At 36.4% G+C, this 26,347-nt stretch overlaps 1 protein-coding gene across 1 annotated transcript in view; it reads left to right on the forward strand.

Annotated features, from left to right (window-relative positions):
* The first annotated feature begins 13,885 nt into the window (after positions 1–13,885).
* The window catches only part of RAB27B (RAB27B, member RAS oncogene family), a 163,369-nt gene continuing 150,907 nt past the window's right edge, over positions 13,886–26,347 (forward strand). The window contains exons 1-2 of the mRNA XM_060310686.1: positions 13,886–13,959; positions 14,092–14,166. The gene's annotated coding sequence lies outside the window, so the exon portion shown is untranslated. The remainder of the gene's footprint in view (positions 13,960–14,091; positions 14,167–26,347) is intronic.

Consider the following 26,347-nt stretch of genomic DNA (forward strand, 5'->3'; position numbering starts at 1 on the left):
TTATAATGCTACATGGGACTGGTATATTCCCTCCTAGCAAGGTCATGCCAATTAACGTTCTGACCCTCACTGTGAAATTCTGTTGACGGTCAGTTCTCTATTTTTTAGGTGTTATTATTAAGAAAGATTTTACTAATTTCTTATATTTGTTTTGTTTTTCAAAAATCAGAAAAGTTAGATAAACTATCGCAGAACATCTTTGACACCTTAGAGGAAGCAGATTTCTTAATTAGGACACCAAAGGATTAACTATAAAATAAAAAAATTATAAATTGGATTATATTAAAATAAAAGTAAATATTCTTCAAAAGATATCTTTAGGAAGTTAAAAAGCAACCCACAGAATGGGAACAGATAATTATTATATATATATATGTATAAATATAAATAAGAACTAAACAACTCAATAGAAAAATGTGCAAATGACTTGTGGAGACACTTCACAAGAGGATATTTAAATGACCATTAAATCTATGAGAAGGTGCTCAACTGTATTAGTTATTTTTTTTAAATGCAAGTTAAATCATAGCTGGATATCACTAAACAACCCCCAGAATCAAGGGTAAAAGACTGATAATACCAAGTGTCAGCAAGAATGTAAACTGAACTCTGCACCACAGATAGGAGTGTAAATTGATCAAACCACTTTTAAAACTGGCAACATCTTCTCAAGAATAACATACACAAAATCTATAGCCAGCAGTTCTACTTCTGGGTGTATACTAGCAGAAATGTGTACATATGTTAATTCTCCAAGAGACATGTAGAATAATGTTCAGTGCAGTACTGTTTGTTACTGCTAGACTAGGTCATTCCCCAAATAACCATCGGCTGTAGATTGGATAAATACATTCTGGAATATTCACTCAGTGGACAGTATTGAGAAGTTAAAAATCTGAAACTATAATAAAGATGACTTAAAATCATAACATTGAGCAAAAGAGCCAGATACTAAAAAATTACCAAGCATACAATTCTTTTTATATAAAATAACACAATAGGTAAAAATAGTATTAGTTGTCAGATGTCAGGATAATGGTTACCTTTTGACGGGAGAGGGCGTTTCTGGAAGGAAACCAGAAAGCTTCTGAGGTGTGGGGAACATTCTGTTTCGTGATCTGACTGCTATTACTTACTCATCTTGTGGAAATTCATCAAGCTATGTACCCTTAGTTGTACTTCCTCCTGTGTACCTAAGTTTGCCTGTGCCTGTGTGTGTAAAATACACCTTATGCTCAGTAAAAAGTTAAAAATATCTTAGACAAGTAGGATGTGACTAAATTTCAGCAAAAGATTCACAAAATAGACAAAATGAGGCATGTCATTTCCCTTTCATCAGTCCTCCCTCAATTTTATTCTTTCTCCAGAAATAATCACATAAATGGTTGCACATCCTTCCATCCCTACCCATGGCACTTACACACATAAACATTTACAAATAATAGTTTGAAAATGTAAACTGAATTATATTTTATGCACTGTTCCTTGATCAATAACATCCAGTTGCTCTTTAAAAAAATTAGCAATACAAAATGCCACTAATAAAGTATGACAGTGAGTGACTTTCCCTATCTTCTTGTCACTTATTTATAGGATCAATCTTTTTAACTTTAGACAATGTGACGGACAAAACATGAAAACTCATTTCAGTTGGAATGAGCTTTGTAATAAGGTTGAGCATCTTTCATTTATCGTATTTGTATATTTTCTCTTGGAAATTTGCTGCTCAGCTAATTTGACCATTTTTCGATTAGGTGGCTTATTGTTATTTTCGTTAATTTGATATTGTTCTCTTAATTAGAAATGTTAATCTTTACTCTGATATTTAGGTTATATTGCAATTTTTATATATGTAATTTTTTTTTTTTGCGGTGATCTTTGTTGGCATTAAAATGATAGATTAATTTAGTGAGACATTATCTGTACAACATTCAGTTTTTTCAATACCAAAACTTAGGCTGTCTCTTTGTGTCTTAATCAAGTTTTCTCTTATGTCCGTCTGTAAAGATCTGCAGTTCTCTTCATGTAGTTCTGTAGTTTTTGCTCATTTCTAGTTGGGCTTATGCCATTTTGTATGGCATTGTTACTATTAGGAATATCCATCTTAAGTAACGTTTTTATCTCTCTGGTGATAGAAGATTTATAGGCTTACTTAGGTAGCTTCTGATGCAGAAAAATCAGACCCACGTTCCTCCCTTTACTTGGCCCTTCCACGTGACTCTGCTTTCCACGTGCCCGACTATAGCCATTGTTCAAGCCAAGTTCCACTTCAGCTCCACTTCTCCCATACATCCCTCTGAGACTACTTCAGCCTGCCGTTTGCTTCCATGTCCAAGTCAAATTTGCATTTATTTATTTTTTTAAAGATGTTTTTGATGCGGACCATTTTTAAAGTCTTTACAGAATTTGTTACACTATCGCTTCTGTTTTATGTGTTTTGGTTTTTTGGCCACGAGGCATGTGGGATCTTAGCTCCCCAACCAGGGATCGAACCGGAACCCCCTGCATTGGAAGGGGGAGTCTTAACCACTGGACCGCCAGGGAACTCCCCAAATTTGCATTTTTACCAGAGCCGTTTGCTTTATATTTAGCCTGTTACTAAGTTGCAAGGTTTTAAAAATATAAATAAGGAAAAAAACAGCTTTCATAAATCTTCTGTTGTTATTGTTATTGTTGCAAAATGGTTGTTTTTCTTAGAATAACAGGGAATGGGACGTAAAAACAGAGGCATCTAACTAAGGAACCAACTGCCACCTGGTGCACTTAGCATGCTTCTCCCTGTTTCTCCCTATTCACCCACCATTATCCCCACCTTGGCTAGTATTTTAAAATCAGGTTCTCTAAGGATGTTTTGATGTCATATTAATACACGTGTCTCCTCATGGCCAGAGAAGTATTGCTAGAAAATAGGTGTTTCTTAATGTTTTAACAGGTGTGGCTGAAGACCTGTCAGAGACGATGCTTCTACGACTTCTGCGATCATCAAATCACCCATGGCAGGATCTGTGCTAAATTTACCTGCAGATATGGTAGGATAATTCCAAGCCTAAAGCTTTCACTGAATTGGCTGGCATTCAGTTCAATCCACTTTTAAGGGAAAATTTCATACTATTTTACAAACAGAGAGGAGGGTAGCGTAAAATACATGAATTTATACAATAAAATGGGCACTGTGACAATCAAATTGGGTGATATTCATATGATTCTAAATAGATAAGTTTTCGTTTTATTGTGCATTTTTTAATTTTTAGAGTTGAAAAGATAGTTGATACTATTCTTTCTGTGTGGGGTCTTCTCTGACTTTATTTTGGGGATTCAGGCAAACTAATTTGTATGAATTAGTTGGTCATTTGTACCTAAACTTCATTAAATAAGTGAATTGCCCATCTCTTGGTGGGATTTTGTGTGTAGAGGGGTGGGAAGTAACCAGGTCAATCAAATACTTATCTCAAAAGGCAGAGACCTAGGCTCAGGAATTTAAAGCAGGATCTTCAGAGCGGATGATTTTGAAATTGGACAAATTTTGTGAAATAACAGTTGAAGGTTCATGGGTGCAATAAGAGAGGATCTTAAGAATTATCTTAAGATGAGAAGTTGAGAAGCTAACTGTTGTTTAAAAGAAAGCTGTTTTCCCAGATGAGCAAACTGTTTTCCTGGACAAATGGGTTTGCAAGAATTTTCTAAAACAAACACTGACTTTTTATTTTATGTTCTTATCTATCTGGGCAAGAATTTCTTGGAACAAACAATCAAGTCATGTTGACACAAGAGTTAGTTCTTGATCCCAATAGTTGAGTTGTTTAGAAGAAGATGATGTTAATTCTCAAAAAGTAATTTAGTTGGCAATAAGCTGAATACATAAGGTAAATATAGATAATAGAAAATCTTGAAGGACAGGTTGAGAAATTTGGCTATCATCTGAGTGTTAAATTTAGTATAAGGATATTCGCTCATAGTCTTGATTTGCTACTGTGAGGCTATGGGACAATATTGGCCCCATCTTGCTTTCTCTTGAGCTTACGAGTCTCCAAAACACTTAGTCACTTGTCCTGCTTGACAGAGCAGCAATCAAGTCCATTTGGGTTCTCATGTTTCTGCCCCAGTTCCTCACCCACGTCTCTGGCTCCAGTGAGCACTTCTGTTCAAAAAACCCACAAGGCATGGAATTTGATTTTCCCAGAAGATGCCAGATGGCCAGGTAACACAACCTGGAAGTGAGAGGGAGTTAACTCCCATGGTGTAAACTTTATGGAGTAATAGAAAGAGAAACAAGGTGGATCCAACAGGTAAACTCTTTCCTCCTCCTCTCTCTGACAGACTTGTTTTGGGGTGGTATGCTACAGACGTCTGTCTTGCTAGACTGAGCATGTGTATCTGCAGAGTAACCAGCTTTGTCTCTTTGACCTTGGGAATCAGTGATCAGCATGATAATACGTCATTGTACACTTGCTTTCCATCCTTCCCTATCTCCCTTTCCTTTACTCTTACATTCACCAGCTTAGATTTTCCCTTCCGATAAAGCATTAATATTTTGCTTCAGACCCTGTTTTCTAGGAAACACAGGCTAATACAGTGAGCTTAAATTATTAAATCTGCATGTTATTTAATTTTAGTAACTGCAAAATGAGAAAATTGAACTAAATTATTTTTATGATTCTTTTAAGCTTTAATATACCATTATTATAATTTAATCCCTTAAATTTTTGAGCAAGGAAGTATGGTAGAAAGCTGACCCTGGTAGCACAGCCAGGACTTTTAGAAGTGTAAGGAAAATAAAGAGCAATCTGGGGAGAACAGATATTTATAAAAAGTGCTGTCCTGGTCCGATAACTACTAAAGAGAAGGTGATTTAATCATGATTCTCAGAAAAGTTGCTGAAATTGCACTATTGTAAACATACATGTAAAAGGAAAGATTAAGTAAAAACCCAAGCAAAATATGTAACTTTTGCCGACAGAGTTATTGAAACAAGGAGAGCTTCATAAATCCATTAATTTGTGCCCTTGACCGTGACACTGTATCTACTTCATTGCTGAAGAACAGAACTCATAGCCATTTCTAAAGAGGAAATAGCATATTTTTTCACATTAAAGAATTCCTTCTCAGCTCAGTGGCTTCTAAGAAGATTTAATTCCCAAGCTAATATACCGTGCTGGGGATACTTTTGCTTCTAAGAAGACTTAATTCCCAAGATAGGTCCTTTCCAGCCCACATGCTCTGTTTAAGCCCCTGAACAATGTGAGTTCAGTTTTGGGTAAGGAGAGATGCCCAGGGAGATCTTCTAACACAGAAGCTTCTAGGGGCAGTCACACAATCCAGCACAGGCTTTTGAGTGGCAATCGCAGTATGTCTATTTGAGATGGTCCTCTACACCTGGTGACACAGAATCCAGACATTCAGAAGTGAAAAGCGTGTGAGATACCACCTCGCTGAGCCCCTTTACTTTATTGGTAGGGAAACACAAGTCCAGAGAAGTGAAATAACTTACCCAGCGTTATACAACTGGACGGTGAAGGCCCCTAGACAAAAACTGTCTTGCAACACAAATCTTTTATTCTCCACATCTTAGTAAAGAATCTAGATAAAGCTAATGTTCAGCAAAAAATGCACAAACATGCTAATATAGCGTGCTGGGGATACTTTTGCACCTCCTACAATAATAAAGGCTTCTTTGTCATCTGATGTACTTACATTCTATAGATAATATTAATTATGTATAATATACTGCTCTTGTCCCTCTGTCATCTGGAATTTTTTGAGTAAACAAATCTTAAGCCCCATAGAAAGTTAAGAAAACCCAACCCACTAACTAGTTTGTGTCTAATGGAATGAAACAGAACAGACTGAGAAGTCCTTACTGCTCAGTCGGGGAAGTGTCCTCATGCTTAAGTACTGCTTCCTCTGCTTCTCAAGTTGAGAAGTACCACACCACACACCACCTATTCAGTGCAATGGGTCAGCAGTAAATACCCTACTCCTGTAAATTTAATCAGAAACAGATTCATCCCTGGTTGGCTTTGTGTATTAATATTGTATCTTGGTGAGACATATGTATTGTGCCTAATAAGTACTGCCTTTCGGGTGAGTAAATAGTAGTAGCATTGATATGATAGGTTGTGTAATGCTATCAGAAGGCCTGACAGCAGAAACTAACACAACATTGTAAAGCCACTATACTCCAATAAAACAATTAATTAAAAAAATACACACTACTATATACAAAATAATCAACAAGGACCTACTGCAGAGCACAAGGAACTCTACTCAATATTTTGTAACAACCTATATGGTAAGAGAATATGGAGAAGAAAAAATATATAAAACTGAATCGCTGTGCTATGCTGTACACCTGAAACTAACATGATATTGTAAATCAACTATACTTCCACTAAAAAAATAAATAAAATACAAAAAAAGAAGGCCTGAAACTCTAATGCTTTGGTTTTTATTCCATTGCTGGATGAATCAAAAGATATTGAACTACTTCGAGTCTGTCCTCTATTGGGCTAATAATCAGCTCATTCATTCAATTATATCTCTATTTTGTGGAAGCCACAGCACAGTGAAAATTCAAAGAAAAAGAAGGCACAAAGCATGCAGTAAATCAGTGTAAAACAAATAGCAAAATATTCTACATCATTATATAGAAAGTACTATATGACAGGTATGGATAAAAATATAACTACTTCGGCGAGTTCACAGGAGGAGATACACTTCCTGGCTGATAGGATGAGGCAAAAACTTTGTAAAAGAAGCTGCATTAGACCTCGACCTTGAAGAATGGGTATGATTTGATGGCTTGGGCAGAGGGCATTAGGGCAAATGGTGAAGAGACACCTTATGCATATAGAACTCACCAAAAATACATAAGGATTTTAAAATCCATGATTGGAGACTAGAAAATAGTTTAATTTTTTAAAGCTTGGCAAACAGACTAGTTAAGGAAATGAAGTTCTGACAGGCAAGTTGGGGCCAATTTGAAGAGTGTTAAATACTAATGAAAGGAATTTTATCTTTATTCTGTAAGCAATGTAAATTCATTGAAGATTTATGAGCAGGAAATTAATGTCATTAGAACTTTTAAAAAGGAAACAATCTAGCAGGAGTGTATATCAATAAAAGAATCCAGGAAGGTGTAACAATAGAAAGTAGACCAGTCAGGAGACCATTTCAGCATTTTAGAACAGGGCTAAAATATGCCAAAATGAAGGTAGGTAGGCAGTAGTGGCAAGATATTATAAAACTGGATATGAGAAAAGAGATCAAATGTAAAAGCTGAGAGAAAAGAGAGCTTAGGCAAGAGCCGAGGTCTGTTCTTGAGAAATTTCCACCAGGAAGATGCTGGAGGAAGAAGAATAACTAAGAGGAAGAAGGTACAGACACAGTGAATAGAGACAAAGCAGGAAACTGGAGAGCCTCGGAAACAAGGGAAAAGAGGGTCAATATGTCAAAGGCCTGAGAAAGGTCAGGGAAGACAGGCCGAAACAGGTCATTAATATTGTGACTAAAGGATCATTAATAAGCACCTAGAGTAAATGAGCAGAACAGGCCGTGAGAATGTGTGTGCCGTGGATGTAGATATTCGTTTCAGAAGTTTTGTGGTGGTGATGTCCGTTGGCGCCATCTTCTGGAGGAACATTTGGCCCCACGAGTCAGAAGCCTTATGGAAGGCATTTACTTTGATGCAATGATTTCATTTTTACGATGGCTGCAAAGATTTGTGAGCCAGAGAGATCAGAAGAGGAAAAATATTGGAAGTAGTCAAAACATCTAATGGTCAGAAATTCATTAATTTATGATACATTCATAAAATGGAATATTATGTAGCTATTAAAAATGATGTCTTTGGCAAGGGTTTACACTCTTTTCTAGAAAAGGCCAAATAGTTGTAGGATCTCTGTCACAGCTACTCAACTCTGCTGTTATAGCCATAGACAGTATACAAACCAATGAGCATGGCTGTGTTCTAATAAAACTTCATTTACAAAAATATGTGGCAAGCTGGATTTGGCCTACATTATGGTTTGCCAACTCCTATATTTGAAGAATTTGTAATGAATTAGAGACAACATGACAATATTAACAATAACAACAGTGTGAGAGATAACAGGCTTTAAAATGACATCTATTTCCAATTTTGTGAAATACAATGCGATGTTTATGTATGTGTTCGTACACCAATCTTTAAACAGGATGTATCTTTTTAAAAAAAATTTATTTAGGTATTTATTTATTTTTGGCTGTGTTGGGTCTTAGTTGCAGCACCCAGGATTTTCGTTGCAGCTCGTGGGCTGTTCGTTGAGGTGTGTGGGCTTCTCTCTAGTTGTGGCTTGCGCAGGCTCAGTAGTTGCGGCTTGTGAGCTTAGTTGCTCCGTGGCATGCGTGATCGTAGTTCCCCTACCAGGGATCGAACTCATGTCCCCTGCACTGGAAGGCAGATTCTTAACCAGTGGATCACCAGGGAAGTCCCAGACAGGATGTATTTTGAGTATTGGCATCATGGTGAAGTTTACTATCTACTTCGTGCTTATCTGTATTTTCACATTTTCCATAATAACTATATATTACTTATCTTTGTAAGCAGAAAAAAATGTTATTTTTATATGAACTTTTGTAGTGAGAGAAGTAAGATGAGAATACAAATTGAAATGGTACACTTAAGCATGGTTTCAAACTGAAAACCTAGCAGGTCCTCATGAGGAACTGGAAAGTTCCACTGATACATGAATTCTGGATCAATGATGCTTGATCCAGGCTTCTCTGTGAGCTGTGCCTGCAGTCATGGCATGACTAACCAGCACTTAAGAGAAGCAAGGTCAAGTTTGCAAAGACTATCTTCCCAACAAGGTGAGATGTTAACTATAATAGGACTGGTATCGGTACTACGTAGACTCCCATGAACTGTGCCTCTCCTTCCCCACTGCCAACTTCACCTCACCTGCTATTTCTCATTTGTTCCATATTATTTTTCCAACTTGCTGCTCCAGTATCTTTGCACATGCTATTTCCTCTGCAGGAGTAGGATTTTTCTCTCTTTTATGTCTCTTTTAAGAAGATATATATATATTATATATATTAGTTGTTATGTACAAAGGATTAATATAAGGCACATGTAAGGTAAAAAGCATAAGCATATAGTGAATGCCCACAAACTCAAGAATTAGATCATTACTAATAGATTGCGTATCGTACTTCTTCACCACATGTCAGAAGTGATCACTAGTCTAAGTGTGAATTCCTGGCTTTTTAAATATGTAGTTTATCACAGCATACTGTTTAATTCTACATTTTTATCTCTATAACTGTATCATGTTTATTCTTCTGGGATTTATGCTTTTAGTTAAATATATGTTTCAAAATTTGGTTGTGTATAAGATTATACATTTGTAGTGCTGTGTATTATTATTTGTGTAACTAGAGCACAACTGGTTTATCTAATCTTCTTTTCATGGCAGTTTGAATGTTTCAAGTTTTTATCACTCAGACATTGCTGCCATGACCATTCCTGTATATGTCTCTTAGATAGCATCTCATGAATAAGATTACTGGATTGTAGAGTACTTGTTTTAATTTCTTTCATAATGCTAGAATTAATCAGACTTTCTGTTTTTTTAAATCAGTTTTGGTAATTTATATTTTTCTAGGAATTTGTCCATTTCCAAGTTTCCAAGTCTGTTTGCATAAAGTTGTCCATAGTGTTCTCTTTTTATGTTTAACTTCTGCTTTATCCACTATTGGGTCTCTCATTTTAATAATTTTATTGAGTCATAATTGACATACAATCAACAGCACCTTTTTAATGTGTCTGATTTGGTGAGGGGGTAGCCATGGGACTGTCCTTCTCAGATCTCCTACTGCTAGGAGAGTAATTGGCTAACAGTGCTGACTGCTATGCTCTGAAATCCATCACTGCATTTGGACCAAGGCCACACTTCCCACAGGATGCTCTTACCCAGTGACCAAGTACAGCAGAGAACTAAGACAGACCCTTTCCTGTGAGATGCAGGACTCCACTGATGGGCCCAGAGAACTCCGTTTCAACCTTGCCAACATTTCTTAGAACTATACTCTTGTCCAGGACCTTCCTGTTTTCCATCCTACTTTCCTTTCTCCCATAGCTGGTCTGTTCTGTACTGTAGTCTCATGGTTCTCCCAGGCTCCTCTATCTCCCTCACCTGTTTTCCTCTCAGGTTTTCCCCCCAACTGCTCTTTTAAAATCTGATCCTATTGTGGTATCTGCCTCTTGAGGACTCAGCCGAACACAGTGAATTTTGACTTCTGTAAACACTATAAAACCATCACCATAATCAAGATAATGAACATATTCATCATCGGTCATTCCCAATAGTCTCTTCTTGCCCCTTGTCCCCATGCAAACTCTGGTTTCATTTCTGTAACTATAGATAAATCTGCATCTTCTAGTATTTTATATAAATGAAAGCATACAATATGTACCCTTCCTTGTCTGACTTTTTACATTCAGCATAAGGATTTTGAGATTCATCTATGTTGTTACATATATCAACACTTAATTCCTTTTTTATTGTTGAGTTTTATCCCGCTATACAAATATACAATATGTTTATTCATTCATCTCTTGATCAACATGTAGATTATTTTCCATTTTCAATTATTACAACTAAAGCTATGAAAACTCACATCCAGATTTCTGTATAGTTTTTCTCTCTCTTGGACAACTACCTAGGAGTGGAATGGATGGGTTATATGTCAGATGTACGTTAAACTTTTTAAGAAACTGAAAAGCTGTCTTCTGTGGTGTTCTAAAATGGGTTTTGTGCCTTCTTTCTTTAATAATTAAAAATTCTAGCCAAATATTTACTTCTTTCATTAACTTAAAAAAAATACTGTTGGCTTTGTTGGTTCTTTATATTCTTTACTTCTATAGTGTAGATTTGTTTTCTATTTCATTGATTTCTTCTTTGATATTTATTATTCAGTATCGTCTTCCATAATTTTCTGCCTTTTTATTTGTTAATTTTCTAACTGAAGACTATAAATTTATCTTTAAGTATGCTTTTGTAGCCTCCCATATGTAGTATTTTTATGATTGTACATTTCTAATTTTTAACTTTGTGTATTCATTTTTTCTTTGACTCATGAATTATTAGGCATGTGGTTTTATTTATCAACTGTATAGGAATGTTTGGTTTATCATTTCATTGCTGACATATGCAATTACACTCTGGCCAGAGAACATCGTCTGTGTCATATTGATTCTTTAGAAGTTTTTGCAACTTGTTTTATGACCTAAGGCATGGTCAGTTTTGATATATGTTCCATATTTATATGAAAAGAAGGTACATTCTCTGTTTTTCCCCTATATTCACTAGATCAAGATTGTTTTATTTTATGTTGATTGAATCTTTTTGATTTTTATAAATTTCTATGTATGTAGTGACATGTCTCTCAGCAGCCCTACTCCACTTGGTATCATGCAAAGACGACATGTCAGTATTTTTCTGAGGGCCAACCATGGACATAGTGCATCGTTTCCCCAGGATGCTCTCCAACTCATAAAAATGAGTGGCTACAAAGAGAGGCTTGATGGAGGGGTATTGCCTCTCTCTTATGCCAGCCACAGCCATTCCTCTGCTACAGTCTTGTGCACACACCTTATGTACTTATCAGCATCTCTGGAGCGTACGTTAGCACCTTTTGCTGGCAGTCAACTTTTTCTTTAAAACAGGATCTCATTTCAGAAAACATGCTAAATTGAGAAGAGTGGAAAGAAACGCAATGGATAAACTAATCATAATCTGTGGGCTCAACAACAATTTTCTTTCATGAGGCAAAATTACTCTGGCTTAACTTGACTCTCTAATGACTAGCCTGACTCTCTCTTCAGGCAGCTCTTCCCCAAACACAGTCACAGCTGCTTGACCTGCATGTGACTTGAGATCAATCCAACTGATTGACTTCCAGATCCTTAGATCTTTTTTTTTTTTTTTTTTTTGCGGTACGCGGGCCTCTCACTATCGTGGCCTCTCCCGTTGCGGAGCATAGGCTCCGGACGCGCAGGCTCAGTGGCCATGGCTCACGGGCCCAGCTGCTCCGCGGCATGTGGGATCTTCCCGGACCAGGGCACGAACCTGTGTCCCCTGCATCGGCAGGTGGACTCCCAACCACTGTGCCACCAGGGAAGCCCCAGATCCTTAGGTCTTAAAAAGCATGACTGCCACTTACTGTTGGGCTCAGTCTGACCCTGTGAGTTTTGGGCTCTGTCCGACCCTGTGAGTTTTGGGTGTGTACTTTTCCTATAAGAACATTCCACCTTGTGTTCTCCATGGGGAGAGTCTTACTTTGATATTCCATCTTCTCTCTCTCCCCTCTTGGTCTCTGAAATTCTGAGCCTCAGCCTTACCAGCAAACCTTGTTATGGGCCAAAACTCTTGCTACTGGCTGCCATTTCTCACCTACAAGGTCTGACCTCCTGGACCACTAGGTATGAGGGGCCCCGCACTGTTCGAAGGCAGCTACCTCTTGGAGGATGCTAGACACTCCTGGTGATTTCCTGAGGCTTTGAGCTGGGGCCTGGAGCACCCACCTACCTGCCTTCCTTCTCTTCACCTGTGTTAGTACTTATATTTACTCTTTTAATAAATCTTAGTGGAGTTGACTTTCCAGATTCTGATCCCTTCTGAACCAAACAGCCTACTGGCAACCAAACTCTAACTAAGTACTTGGGGGGAGAAATCAGTGTTGAATTCTCAAACCCAATCCCCTGGCTGAACACCATATTCATAATGTCAAAACAAAACCCCTAGCAAGTATTGTACATCCTGACATATTGTTTACTCCATTATGGCAAATGTTATATGTGCACATAATTGTCTGATTGCAGACATATATTAATATCTCTTCTCTACATTTAAATTATAAGCTTCTTAAAGGCAAATATAAACTCAACACAATCCCTTAAATAAAACAGCTGCTTAAGAGAGATCTGCCAGTTGAATTTAATCAGTTAAGAGATTAACTTTTGTACTTGTTTTCTTTAGTGTAATTTCTTAGCTTGGTGTCTTGTTCATTCTTTCCACAAATATTTATTTACTGAGGGCCTACGATGTGCTAAGTAACTTTTCAGGCGCTCAAAGTATTATTCCATCAAAATAAATAGAACAGATTCCCTCATAGAACTTATGTTGCAGTGGGGAGTTAGACAGTAGCTAAATAAAAAAGTAAAAATGTTATATGGGAAAAGGTGCTACAAAGGAAAAATAAGTGGGGCAAATGAATAGAGGAAGATGGAGGGTGGTGTTTATCTGGAGTTTTGTACGTTTTGCCTCTCTTAGAGAATAAGCTCCTATAGGTCTCTATTTTGTTTGCTTTGCATTTGTTTTATTGGAGACTTCTAAACAGAATATACTAAACATGGAGTTTTTAGGTCTTTAACAAATACTTTTTGCAAATAAAAGATTTATCAAGCTTTTAAAGATCCCCTACTTCTTCATTTTTTTTCCCTTTACATTTTAAATATAGGAGGCGGGGAGCAAAAGACATGGCTTACAGTCAGTTTAGTATGTGTGGGAATTAGTTTTCTTTCTATAAGCCCTCTGGCTCTAATATTTTCAATAGCACAGTTTATTTAACAGGCAAGATCATCTGTAATCTTTTTGTTTGTTTCAACAGTATCTGGAAACATTAGAAACCCTGTTTACTAATCACTTTTTTCCAACCCAAGCCCCACTTCCCTAATGCTTAACAAGCTGACGTACCTGAAAAACCCTTGATGAAACCCACTAGAAGAATCACAAGAAATAGGCTCTTCAGAGTTACCTTGTGTGCTAACCTGGGGCAGGCACTAGGACCGCCCAGACGCCAATAGGCAGCCAAGCTTCACTGCTTGTCAGAGGGATTGAGCCGCCTTTGCTGTTACACAAGAGAGCAGGCAGCAGCAGTAGCAGCTCAGCATCCTTCCCCCTTCTGGTGGATCGGAAGGTATTTACTTGCTGTTTATCATTCAGATTTTGTACACTGTCAGTGTGCCTTTAGTGTTCACTTAATCTGATGCTCTGGAACACTGTCCAGCACTTGTTGGGTTACTATATTATTTTATGTTAATTTCCACAGCTGATGGAAGCAACAGTGCCATAAAGAAATGGGCTAGATATTTCCAGAGGCTGAAATCTGGAGGCATTTGGAGGTGTAAGTACATCGGTCACAGATTTCTAATGTGCTGGCTGTGTTAACTACGTCTTCTGACCTTCTTCCTCATTGAAGGATCCAATGTAAGATGCCATCTACATATTTCATTCACGAAGGAAAAGCACCAAGAAGGTGACAGAAACCACTAATGATGGGCCTGAGACTCCACTTTGGAGTGGCTGTGGTTGCCTCTTCTAGGCTGTGGGTTTGCAAGAGGAGAAGCTGGATTTGCAACAGAGTTTTGATGGGAAAGAGCTTTTGCTCAGGGCTGCAGGCTGCTTGCTCGCTCGCTGCTTTCTGTTTTCAAAGCTCAAGAAGGTCCTTTCTAGTCATTGCAGTGGTGCGGTGTAGGAGTCTTTTTATGCTTCGTTTATTTCTGGTTTCAAATACTCTTATCATAAATGTGGGCTACCAGAAAGCTGTTAGACCATTCTGTACCTCTCAGTGTAAAGCCACTGAAGAAAAATCTAGTTTGCTTTCTCTTGACCATACTATACTCAGTACTACAATTAGTAGATTATATTTAAAAAAAATAATAACCTTAGATTCCCTTTCTTGTTCAACAATAAATCTGGTTATGTGTGGTAAGGGAGTAGTTTGCTATTAGAAAACCTAAATAAAGATGACTCTACAGAGAAAATTGGACATTCCCTTTAAGTATTTTACAAATCAATTGAAGTTGATTTTTTTAGGGCCTTGGTACAAATTTCCTGAATTGAAATCTCTTTGAAAATTTTAAAGTCTTGCCAAACTGTCAGATTAGATTATTACTTTAGAAGTTAGATCAGATTTAGGAAACTTATACCAAAATGTATTAGGTAAACATATTTATAATTCAATAAAATGTTAAGTCATATTAATGGTCAGTTCATAGAAAATTTTAAGATAAACAGTGTCATTTAATTTATTTCAGGAAAGAAAATATCAAACTAAGACACAAAGCAATTCATCAGTATCGAAAAAGTGACTTCAATGAGAGCAATTTTTAAAATAAATTTTAAAATTCTTTTAAGTGTTTCAAAAATTAAGTACGTTGTATTTTCTATATTGGAATACGCTAAGTGAGATTTCAAATTAAGTATCAAACTTTGGAAAAGACACCTATAGTTCTAAAACTCAATTTTGTAGAAGAAAGAGGGACAGAGGATATGAGGGAGGGAGAAATTGAGTCTTATTTTATTGTTCCATACTTGGTAAATTTAGAACATTCTGATTGAATATTTACTATACAAATATGCTACCCATATTTTTCAAAATGTAACAAAAATTTACAAAGCTTATATTAATTTGTAAATCCTTAAATGCAGGTGAATATAAATATATAAAAATAACATGCTAATATTGCTATATAATATTTCTTAAGCAGGGAAAATTTTTTTGAAGACAATGCCTTGCTTCTAGTGGAAATTAGGGAAATCAGGTTGGGGTTAGTAACAGCCTTTCAATATTCTGTGATGCAAAAGTAATTTTTTTGTTTGTTTTTTTGCGGTACACGGGCTTCTCACTGTTATGGCCTCTCCCATTGCGGAGCACAGGCTCTGGACACGCAGGCTCCGCGGCCATGGCTCACAGGCCCAGCCACTCCGCGGCATGTGGGATCCTCCCGGACCGGGGCACGAACCCGTGTCCCCTGCATCAGCAGGCGGACTCCCAACCACTGTGCCACCAGGGAAGCCCCAAAAGTAATTTTTAAAGTTTATTTTTAGTTGGTATAACAATATACTAGATAGCTCCATGAACTTTTGTTAATAAAGTCTCTCTCTTTCTCTTTTAAAAATATTTTCTGTATTCCAAGTTTAGAATGTTGACTCAATTCTTCAAATTAATACTTAGCTTGAAAATTCTTGCTCAGCCTATGATTTGCAGCCTTAATCTTCAGTTTTATGTCATACCCATACATGTCTTATCATAAATAATTTTAAATAACTTCATTTTATGTTCAGTCTAAAGATTCATTGAATTCAGTGATGACTTAGGGGAAAAAATCTTGAGAACATAGATCTTATTCAGAATTTGATACTTTTCTCAGAACCTGAAACTTCTTCCTGAATTTAAGCCCTGAAATTAAGTCCACTGGCTAGAGTCAATTGAAGACAGTGGGAAGAGTGCTCAGCAGAAATCTGGAATTGCTGGCAAACAAGTGGAGTATAAGCTGAAGAATAAAATGCAAAACCGAGGGCTTCCCTGGTGGCGCAATGGTTGAGAGTCTGCCTGCGGATGCAGGGGACAGGGGTTCGTGGCCCGGTCCAGGAAGATCCCACATGCCGTGGAGCGGCTGGGCCCGTGAGCCATGGCCTCTGAGCCTGCGCGTCCGGAGCCTGTGCTCCGCAACGGGAGAGGCCACAACAGTAGAGGCCTGCGTACCGCAAAAAAAAAAAAAAAAAAAAAAAGCAAAAGCGAAAGCTAATTTGTTAAAGTGTGAAAGTAGGATAACCCCCTTAGGCCTTGAAAAGTCTCCTTGCCCTGGAGATCCAGGTGAATATCAGTATTGTCTAGATTTACTGATTAAGTAAGGTTGGTATTTCTAAGAGATTAATTTTACATACATATTTTTATTTAAAGAGGTTCAGCAGATAGCAAATCTGGTTGCACCGATTTTGCCTGCAGCCTTCGGGGGGGGGGCTTCTAAAGAACATAACATTCCATTTGAAACTGGTGCTTAGTGAGACCTTTAAGAAAGATGGAAAAAATAGCTTTTACATGGCTAAACCACCTAGAAGAAACTAGCGTGAAGGGAGAAAAGACACATCAGCAAAACTTGTTCCGGTATTCCAGTTTACTTTTATTTTGGTTTTCTGAGCACCTGTGCTTTGAGTAAGAAGAGATGTCTCCTGGTAGAAGCTGTGGAAAAGGCAGCTGGGGGTTGTCTTCCAATGGGAAGCACTTCGTGTTTGTTGAAGGGGTAAAGAAACAAATGTAAAGAAATGACAAATAGTCCTTCTCAATTTGTCCTGCAAGGTGATTACATGAGTTTTTCAGATTCTGTTGGCCACATATACAAGCCACAATAAATAGGAATTATATGTCACTTGAGAATTTCTTTGAAATCTAATTATGATTTTCCCTTATTAAATAAAAGACCTAAAGGGAATGGAATGAAAGAGTATTAGTGGCAACCGTTACAGTTGTGCAAACCAGGAGGGATGAGTTTTGTATTTTGCTGGAGTTTGGCAATAGGGGTAAGCGATTATCCATTTTTATCCCGAAAATTTTTTCGGAAGAAGCTTTTCTCAAAAGCAAAGATGTTGTTTACAGAAATTGATTTTACGTATAAAGAAATAAGTTTGTAGGTACAGCAGAAGGCTTTTAAATAGATGAGACACAGCCTTTGGGTAGAAAGGAGCCATTAACAATATGAAATGTGTGCCGTGCATTGTTGATAAGCTGATTCATCCCAAACATTAATTGTCCCTCCTGATTCTCACAACTGTAACTGATATAAACATGGGACACGACTAATATATGCTCAGTCCCTTCCCTTAGGTCTTTTATTGAAGAGGGAAGAAGTTAAAAACTCTAAGGAAACTGTTGACAAATATTAATCATGATTTCATAGATGTTAAGTTGCAAATGAGCTTTGCTATTCCCCCACATATAATGTAATAATTGCAGTTTGCACTTTGGAGTTAATGTAAAATTTTACGGACACAGCATTTAATATTTTTGGATTATCTTTTTATTATTATTTCTGTTTAAAATAATAATGGATTATCTTTTTAAAAATAGATATTTATCAATTTCTTAATGTATGTCAGGTATGGAATTTAGACAGTAAACAAGGTATGTCGAACATTCGTGGTCTCCATCATTCCATCATTTTGTGAAGGGAAATAGGCAACAAACAAATATTATGAACCAAACACATGATTATTATACTTCTTAAAAATTATTATTATAATTTCTTACAGAATATCTCTGATAGGTACTAACTTGAAAATTAGAAGAGAGTGCTAAGATAAAGAACGACTTGGTGGCTTTTTTAGATGTGGTTGTCTAGAAGGTTCCCTGAAAAAGTGACGTATCATCAGGGATCCCAGTAAAAGATGCAGCCAAGCACAGGGCAGCATGTGCTCTAATAGAATAAGTGCAGACTTTGTGCAAACCTACTGCAATTTAAATCCATTCTGTGTCATTCTTAAACCTTGAAATCTTGAGCATTCCACCCCCTTGATAAAACTTTACAGAGTTGTGAGAAGAATGAGATTTTCTTTACAGAGTTTTGAGAAAAATGAGACAGCATGTCGAGTGTCCATGACCATATCTGGGGCAGATTTAAATTTCCATTATAACTTATAAAGTATTGTTGCAACTTTATGAATTCACTCCTTTGAATACCTAGTCAAATAAACAAGTATTGGACTATTTTATCACTCCTGTCCCCCTTTAAATTCTTCAGGTGATTCTATAATCACAGAGTTGAGGCAGAAAAGATAGCCCCTTCCACAGACAGCAGAAAAGGAGAACAATGCTCCTGAATTTCCTAAAGACCAAGTCTCCATGAGGAGCTTTGTCAGATGCAGTTATGGTATATTTTTGATCGCCTCCTCAGAACTCACCAGCACAGTGCTGGATGGGGATTAATTAAGGTGCTGTTCCTTCTAGGGAGATGACCACACCCAAGGAGGTTAGATACATGTCCCTTGCCAGCACTGTGCTTCCTGGACTTGTCCTGTCAAACACAACTTCTCGAGAAGTTCAGTGAGATGAACGTGGCACTTCACAGCGCACAGCACAGGGTTCAGGCTCAAGTTGAAGAAGTGAGTTCATTGGTGAAGATGATAGTTTATTGATACTTGGAGTGACTCACATCTAAACACTTTTGGAGTTTTACCATCTGATCAGTATGCAGCCCTAAAATATATACCTGTACACAAACAGCCACAGTATATATATAATTTTTAAGTGTAAAATTGCTATGAGTGACTTAAGTATTTTCCCCCACAAAATTTACTTCTGTCTGGAAATTTTCATAAGGAATCTTAAGTTGGACTTTTAAAATTCACTTTTAATACCTCTTCTATCTTAATGCTAGGAAACCAACCCCAAAACACTCTTTCCACTAGATTTCACCTGCAATACCTATACATTTAGGTGAAAGCTTCTCTTTTAGAGCTCCCTCAAATTTGCTAAGTTCCCTAACCTACTAGATCAGCTTCCTAGAAAGGCTTTGTGGGCGTCCACTCCGCATATGTTCTATAATGATAAGCTGCCATACTTAAGTAAGAATCCATCTGAAATGTGACACTCCAAGCATAGACTTGGTTGCAACACTGATTTGTGTAGTTATATCCTGGTAAATATGGTGATAGATTCCTATTGATACTATGGAGATTTTAAATTATTTTATTATTTTTATATTATAATTTTTATTATTTTATTTTATATATATATATTTATTGCCATGGAAAGGAAGGAGACTCAGTAAAAAATATTTACTTCTAAATTCCAAGTGGGTTGGTGAGACTCAGATACCATTTAGAACATTTAATTTCAGTTTACAAAAGCATAACTTTCTAATGTTAGGATTAGAGATAACTTAAGAAGGAAGAGAAAGCATTTCTTTATATGCTCATTAAAAAATAGAACGTTAAAATAATGCCAAACATATTCCAGACAAATAATCACACTTGCTTTTTCCCCATGAGCTCATTTAGTCCTGGTGGTTAATCCTTTCATGCAGTATGCCTGCTTCTAGATTACAAGGAGTCCAGCAACACCTGACTCATTTCACTGGTACAGCCTGAAAGCTGTCTAAGCCATGTGAGTTTAGAAGCCTATTCCGCAGAGTCTATTCTTTGAAGAGTACTGGTACTGTCCTTTGTATGAGGCTCCTGGACTGACCTTCTTTGTCGAAGACACCGATTCTAGCCTATAGCTTATAGCAGCGCCTTCAGGCAGGCGTCCAAAAACAGAGAACTGTTTGATGATGGGACTGATTGGCTGTTAATTTCTGACAATAACCAATGATGTCAGAAGAGAGGAGAGTAAAATTCTTTAATAGGGCCCTCATAATGGTTTGACCAATGTTTTCTCTGAGACAACAACATATTACGGAAGGCACTGAAGAATCTCCAGGGCCTTCCCCACAAAGCATCTCGTTTCCGAAATATTTATATTAACACTTTATCTATGCAAATTAGCCTAAGGAAGTCTGAGTCTCTATTCTGATTTTACAGCTCTTATATAATAGTATTGAACTAATTAGTAACTACGAAACTGCCAAACCTAATTATTTCTAGCAATTTTTTTCACTTTTATAGAGTAAAATAACAAATCTTTGTCATTTATCGGATGCTCTCTGAGAAATCTCAAAAATAATTTTATAAGTGAATTTTAGGGGCTTTTGGGGGTGACCTCCAAAACTGCTAAAGTCTAATTTTCAAATCATGCCTCTCTGGAAAATATAAAATGAACAAATATAAACAGTTGCACATATTAATTAATAAAGAAACCAGATGTTACGATCGCTTTGGAGAAAATGTGAGGCATTATGTATACATAGGCAAATTAACAAAGATATGTTAAAGCAAAATTACTATGTCAGATTTGAAAACTGGCTAATATCTAACAGGTCATAAATCTTTGGGGTTATTTGCTCCACTGGGCAAAAATTATTTGCATATCTATTGGATAAAATTCTACAAATTAACAAGTAATTTTACTAAGTCTAGGTGTTTTAATAATAATAAATTGGGAGATTGGGATTGACATATATACACTAATATGTATAAAATGGATAACTAATAAGAACCTGCTGTATAAAAAATAAATAAAATTCTAAAATTCAAAAATAATAATAAATGAGACAAGTAGTACATTCCTCTAGACCTGTAAATAAATAAAGTAGCCACTAATTCTTTAAATATGGCTATTAAAATTTAAACTCAAATTAATTAAAATTAAACGTAATAAAGCTTTTAGATCCTTAGCCCCACTATCCACTTTTCACATGCTCAATGGCTGTACTGGCTTAGGGGCTACCACATTGGGCAGCATTTCTATCTTCATGGAAATTTCTTTGGGATAGCACTGCTCCTGCCTAGACAATCCTTAGGTGGCCATCGACCTTTTATGGATAAGGATAAGTTCCCCACCTTTTTGCCTTATTTCCAACTTTCAGAAAAATTTTCTGACAGTCTTAATTGTGGTAGACTTTATAACCATCTAAAAGTAAAACTCAATAGTAAACGACTACTATCTGAATAGACTTAACGTAGCACAATCATGCCAAAACAGGGTGATTATATGATACATGATGTATTTTGGTAGCAGTATAAAAATGACTTTAGAGCAGTGCACACTTTGAAAAAATACGATGCTACCAAAATATGTATCATTTGAATTATTCAATGTGATTCAGTCAAACCTCTTAGGAAACCATAGAAGTTGGGATGTTGTGAATGGTTCTGGTAAACAAGAGTAGCGTCAAAACAGAAAAGATGTGAGTCAGGACAACCATAGTATCTAAAGAAAGTTTTGCCTTTTGCGTCACATAGCATTTTATTTTTCTGTGTTTAATTATGATAAAATGGAATTACACATATTGCCATAAAATAACTTCTATGTTAAATAGAACCCTAGGTTTTATAGTAATGCTCAATAGTGCAGAAGGGAAATACAACATTATCAAACTAGGATGCTATTTAAAAATTGTGAGAATTACTTATGTAATAGATAAATGCTTTATCTTGGATTTCTCGTTAACAAGCTGAAAGCATTATTTCCCTGAATTTCATTACTGTGTGTAAATTTCATTTATTAAACAAATAGCTGTTAGGTGCCTATAGTACAAACAAGATAGAAACAGTGTCTGCCCATACAGAGGGTGCAGACTAGTAAGGAAGGCAGAAAATAAACAAATAACTAATTAATTACAAATGTCGTAAGCTTTATGAAGAAGTAGTGTGAGAGCATATGAGGGAAACTTTACTAATCTGTTGGGATAGGAGCTGGTTGTGTATTTGAAGGCATGCAGCCAAGAAAGCCATCTTTCAGAAAGTGCCATGTAAATTAGGATCTGGAGGATAAGGAGGGATTTTCTGGGTAAAGGAAAGTTGCAGGCGGTGGAAAATTTCATAAAGGAAACATCATATAGAAGGTCCCTGACCAACGAGGTAGCATGAGCATTTGAGTTTTCAACTGAATGAAGATGTAATAACTTGAACTGTTTTCCTAATGCTATTTCCCCTTTTTTGGCCAAAAGAGAGAGAGAGAGAGCAGATTGGCCCAGATTACCTCCTTATATCAAATTGCAATCAAGGAAATACATAAGTAGACAAAATCCTTGTGACCTGCTTCTCATTCAGAATTGCCAGAAATGTTTCCCTCTGTGGAAGAAAGCTGCCCATAGTAGTCGCCTTGACCTTCCACTGAGGTCCAAAATGGAAGACATCAACTTCATATCCTAATTTATGGGTTCACTGTTGACTCTCTGGGCTGTCTTATGCAAACAAAGTTCCTTTCTCGTAAATAAAAGTGAAGGCTTGGATGGGCTTACTGTCTTTAGGCATAACTGCAGGTGTTTAAGTAACCAGAGAAGAGGAGTTACTGTCCTTGCCTGGGAAAATAGCCACAATCTTAATGCCCAAATAACTCAATCTTTATTGATAGTATCAATTATAGATCATCTACATTCAGATATCTAAGTGGCATTACATTTGATTGCAGAATTTTAGATTAGATAATGAATGAATGGATCAGAATTTTCTTTGTGAACTTTATCTGGAACCTTATCTCAGCACCATCTTTCTCCCTGTCTACACACTTCTCATGATGCATTTGACCCACCGTTATAAATTTGTTGCTGTATTTGACATTTTTTCTAGAATATGAGCACATAATAATCTCTGTATTTCCAGCACTTAATGCTTGGCCAGTGATGTTCAATGTGTGTTTATTAAGAGACTAAGCAACTGAATAAATGAAGGATTGTAGGTTTATAAATATATTAAGAGAAAGAAAAAGACCTTAAAATATCTGACTTAATCAAAGTTTTTCATTTTATATGGAAGTTAATAATATTTAATTTATTTGATTAAATAATATTGATGAGGCTATCAATCTCAACAATATTTTCAAAGATGAGACTATCCATCTCATCAACAATATTCAAATTTTATTGAATGCTTCTTCTGTACAAATCAGCAATACAAAAATAAAAGGTATCAGGCATGATTCTTGCCTTCTAAGAATTGGTGACAAAGTTGAAAAACAAGGATGTTTGCTTAAAAATGAAATGTCTAATATAGGAAATGTGTACTAAAGGCCAAATGAGTCCAATAAAAAGTGAGAGATGCTAGAGTTAAGAATGTAAACAGCAAGGACATTCTGAAACCCAGGTCATATTAAAAATCACAAGAGGGACGACCTTTCATAAAATACTAAACTCCTCTCATTGTTCTTAGATGACTATCCATTGACTCATAATCTTGTCCTTTTGCTGTATCTCTCAGTATTTACTTACATTTTCCACACACAAACAACTGGAAAAAAGAATGAAATTAGTATCTGTTGAGCACCTACCATATCTCAGACATTGTAGTCAGAATTTTACATAATGTATCTCTACCTTAAACATTTTTAGAACATAAACACGTTCACAATAGTTTTTAAAAATTAAAGAAAAATTTTATCTTCATCTTTTGCTTAGTTGTTGTGACAGAACCTGATCTTGACAAGAACTTTTTTCCATAAAACAACTTTGTTGTGGTGTACTTACATAAAATAGACACCTATTTTAAATTTACAACTTAATGCATCTTGAAAAATGTGTACTCCTGTATACACATTCAAAATAGAGAATATTATCGTCACCCCCCCAAAATTCCCTGACGTCTTTTTGCAATCAGTCTTGGCCTTAGGCTACCTCTGATGTGCTATTTATCACTATAAATTCATTTGCCTTAGCAAGAATTACATACAAATGAAATCATGCAGTATGTATCCTTTTGTGTATGGCTTCTTTCATATGTAATGTTTTTGAGTTTCACCCATGTCCTTGCATATCTAAGTAGTTCAAGATTTTTTTTAAATTTCTTAGTATTCCATCTTATGAATATACTACAATTTGTTTATCCATTCTCCTATTGATGGACATTTAGGTAGTTTTCATTTTTTGGCTGCCATGAATAAAATTGGTATGAACCTTGATTTTCAAGACTTCTTGTAGAATTGTGTTTTTATTTCTCCTGGTGAGCACCTAAGAGTGGAATTGCTTTGCTGTATAAGTTTACATTTAGTGTTGTGTTTGTTGTAGTTTGGTTTCCCAGCAGAAATGGTTGAGAGTTCTAGTTTCTCCTTATCTTCACCAGCACCTGATATTATTAACGTCTTTAAGTAAACCTTCCCTGTGGGTGTGTAGTGGTAGCTCACTGTAATTTTAATTTGCATGTCAAGTTAAATCAGTCTCTGATAGAGGAATGGAGTTGAGCATCTTTACTTGGGTTCATTAGATGTTTATCTTCTTTTGAGAAGTATCTGTTCAAATCTTTTGCCCACTTTTGTGTTGAGCTGCTTGTAACAGAGTTGTAAGAGATTTCTATATTTTCTGGTTACAAATCCTTTGTAAGATATATGTATTGCAAATATCTTCTCTCATTCTATGCTTTTTTTTTAAACAAGACTTTATTTTTTTTAGAGCAGTTTTAGGTTCACACCGAAATTGAGAGGAAGGTACAGAGAGTTCCCATACACCTCCCCCTCAACCACCTGCGTAACCGCCTCCATTATCAACATCCCCCATTCAAAGTAGTACATTTGTTACAACTGATGAACCTGCATTGACACACCATTATCATTCAAAGTCCATAGTTTACCTTAGGGTTCACCCTTGGTGTACATTCTATGGGTTTGAAAAAATGTATAATGACTTATATCCATCATTATAGTATCGTGTATAGTATTTTCACTGCCCTAAAAATCCTCTGTGCTCTGCCTATTCATCCATGCCTTCCAACCCTTGGCAACCACTGATCTTTTTATTGTCTCCATAGTTTTGCCTTTTGCAGAATGTCATATAGTTGGAATCATACAGTATGTAGCCTTATCAGATTGGCTTCTTTCACTTAGTCATACGCAGTTGTCTCCTCCATGTCTTTTCATAGCTTGATAGCTCGTTTCTTTTTTGTGCTGAATAATATTCCATTGTCAAGATGTACCACAGTTTATTTATCCATTTATACCTACTGGAGGGTGTCTTGGTTGCCTCCAGGTTTTGGCAGTTATGAGTAAAGCTGCTGTAAACAGCCATGTGCAGATTTTGTGTGGACATAAGTTTTCAGTTCATTTGAGTGAATACCAAGGAGCATGATTGCTCAGTTGTATGGTGAAAGTGTGTTTAGTTTTGTTTGTTTTTTTATTTTCATAACAGTTTTTTTTTCCCTAAGAGCAGTAGGTTTTAATTTTGATATAGTCCCATTTACGTTTTGTTTTTGTTTGGTCGTTTATGGTTTGTGCACGGTCTGGTGGCAATTGCACATGACTAGAGGAAGAATTCATCCCATGCTTAATATTATTAAAGTTCAGTTATTTGACTGACTCTACATAAGGCAGTAGTATTGAGGATCATCATAGAAGAGTGGTTTTATCTTATACATTTATTAACCAGTGCTTTGGATAATGAAATAATTCATAGGCACTGTCTACCTAACTCCTCAGAGGTCTAAATAGAAAGAGTTATAGAGCCTCAGGGTTAGGAAGGAAACGATAAGACATTCTTTCCATCCATTGGATAAACATTTTAGCAGTCAGATCATTTTTCTAATGCACTTTCCAGAACCTATTTTCATTGTAGGCAGCAATGTAGCATAACTCATCTGGATGTTAGAGCAGGAAAAGAAATAAGAAACTTCTATCTGATTTTTCATTTATAAGATGCCTGCCTGAGTTTCCACAGCTTAGCAGCGGAACATTTCTGGTCAGCGTATCACTTGCTTTCAAGAAGAATCATGCCTTGGGAGAAGCTGCAGTGGTTCTCTGAGCAGAGTGAGAGCTTTCTAATCAGACAAAGCTGGGCATGTATGCTGGGCTAGCAAAGTGAGCAAGTAACTGAAATGTCCTGAGCCACAGTTTCCCTCATCTGTAAAATGTAGAGGTTAGGATATATACACCAAAATATAGTAGGACCTCACTAGACAGCTTTTTTTTTTTTTTTTTTTTTTTTACTGATTGGTGATATAAATAA

Source organism: Globicephala melas, chromosome 13 (assembly GCF_963455315.2).
Source record: "Globicephala melas chromosome 13, mGloMel1.2, whole genome shotgun sequence".
Classification (NCBI taxonomy): Eukaryota; Metazoa; Chordata; class Mammalia; order Artiodactyla; family Delphinidae; genus Globicephala; species Globicephala melas.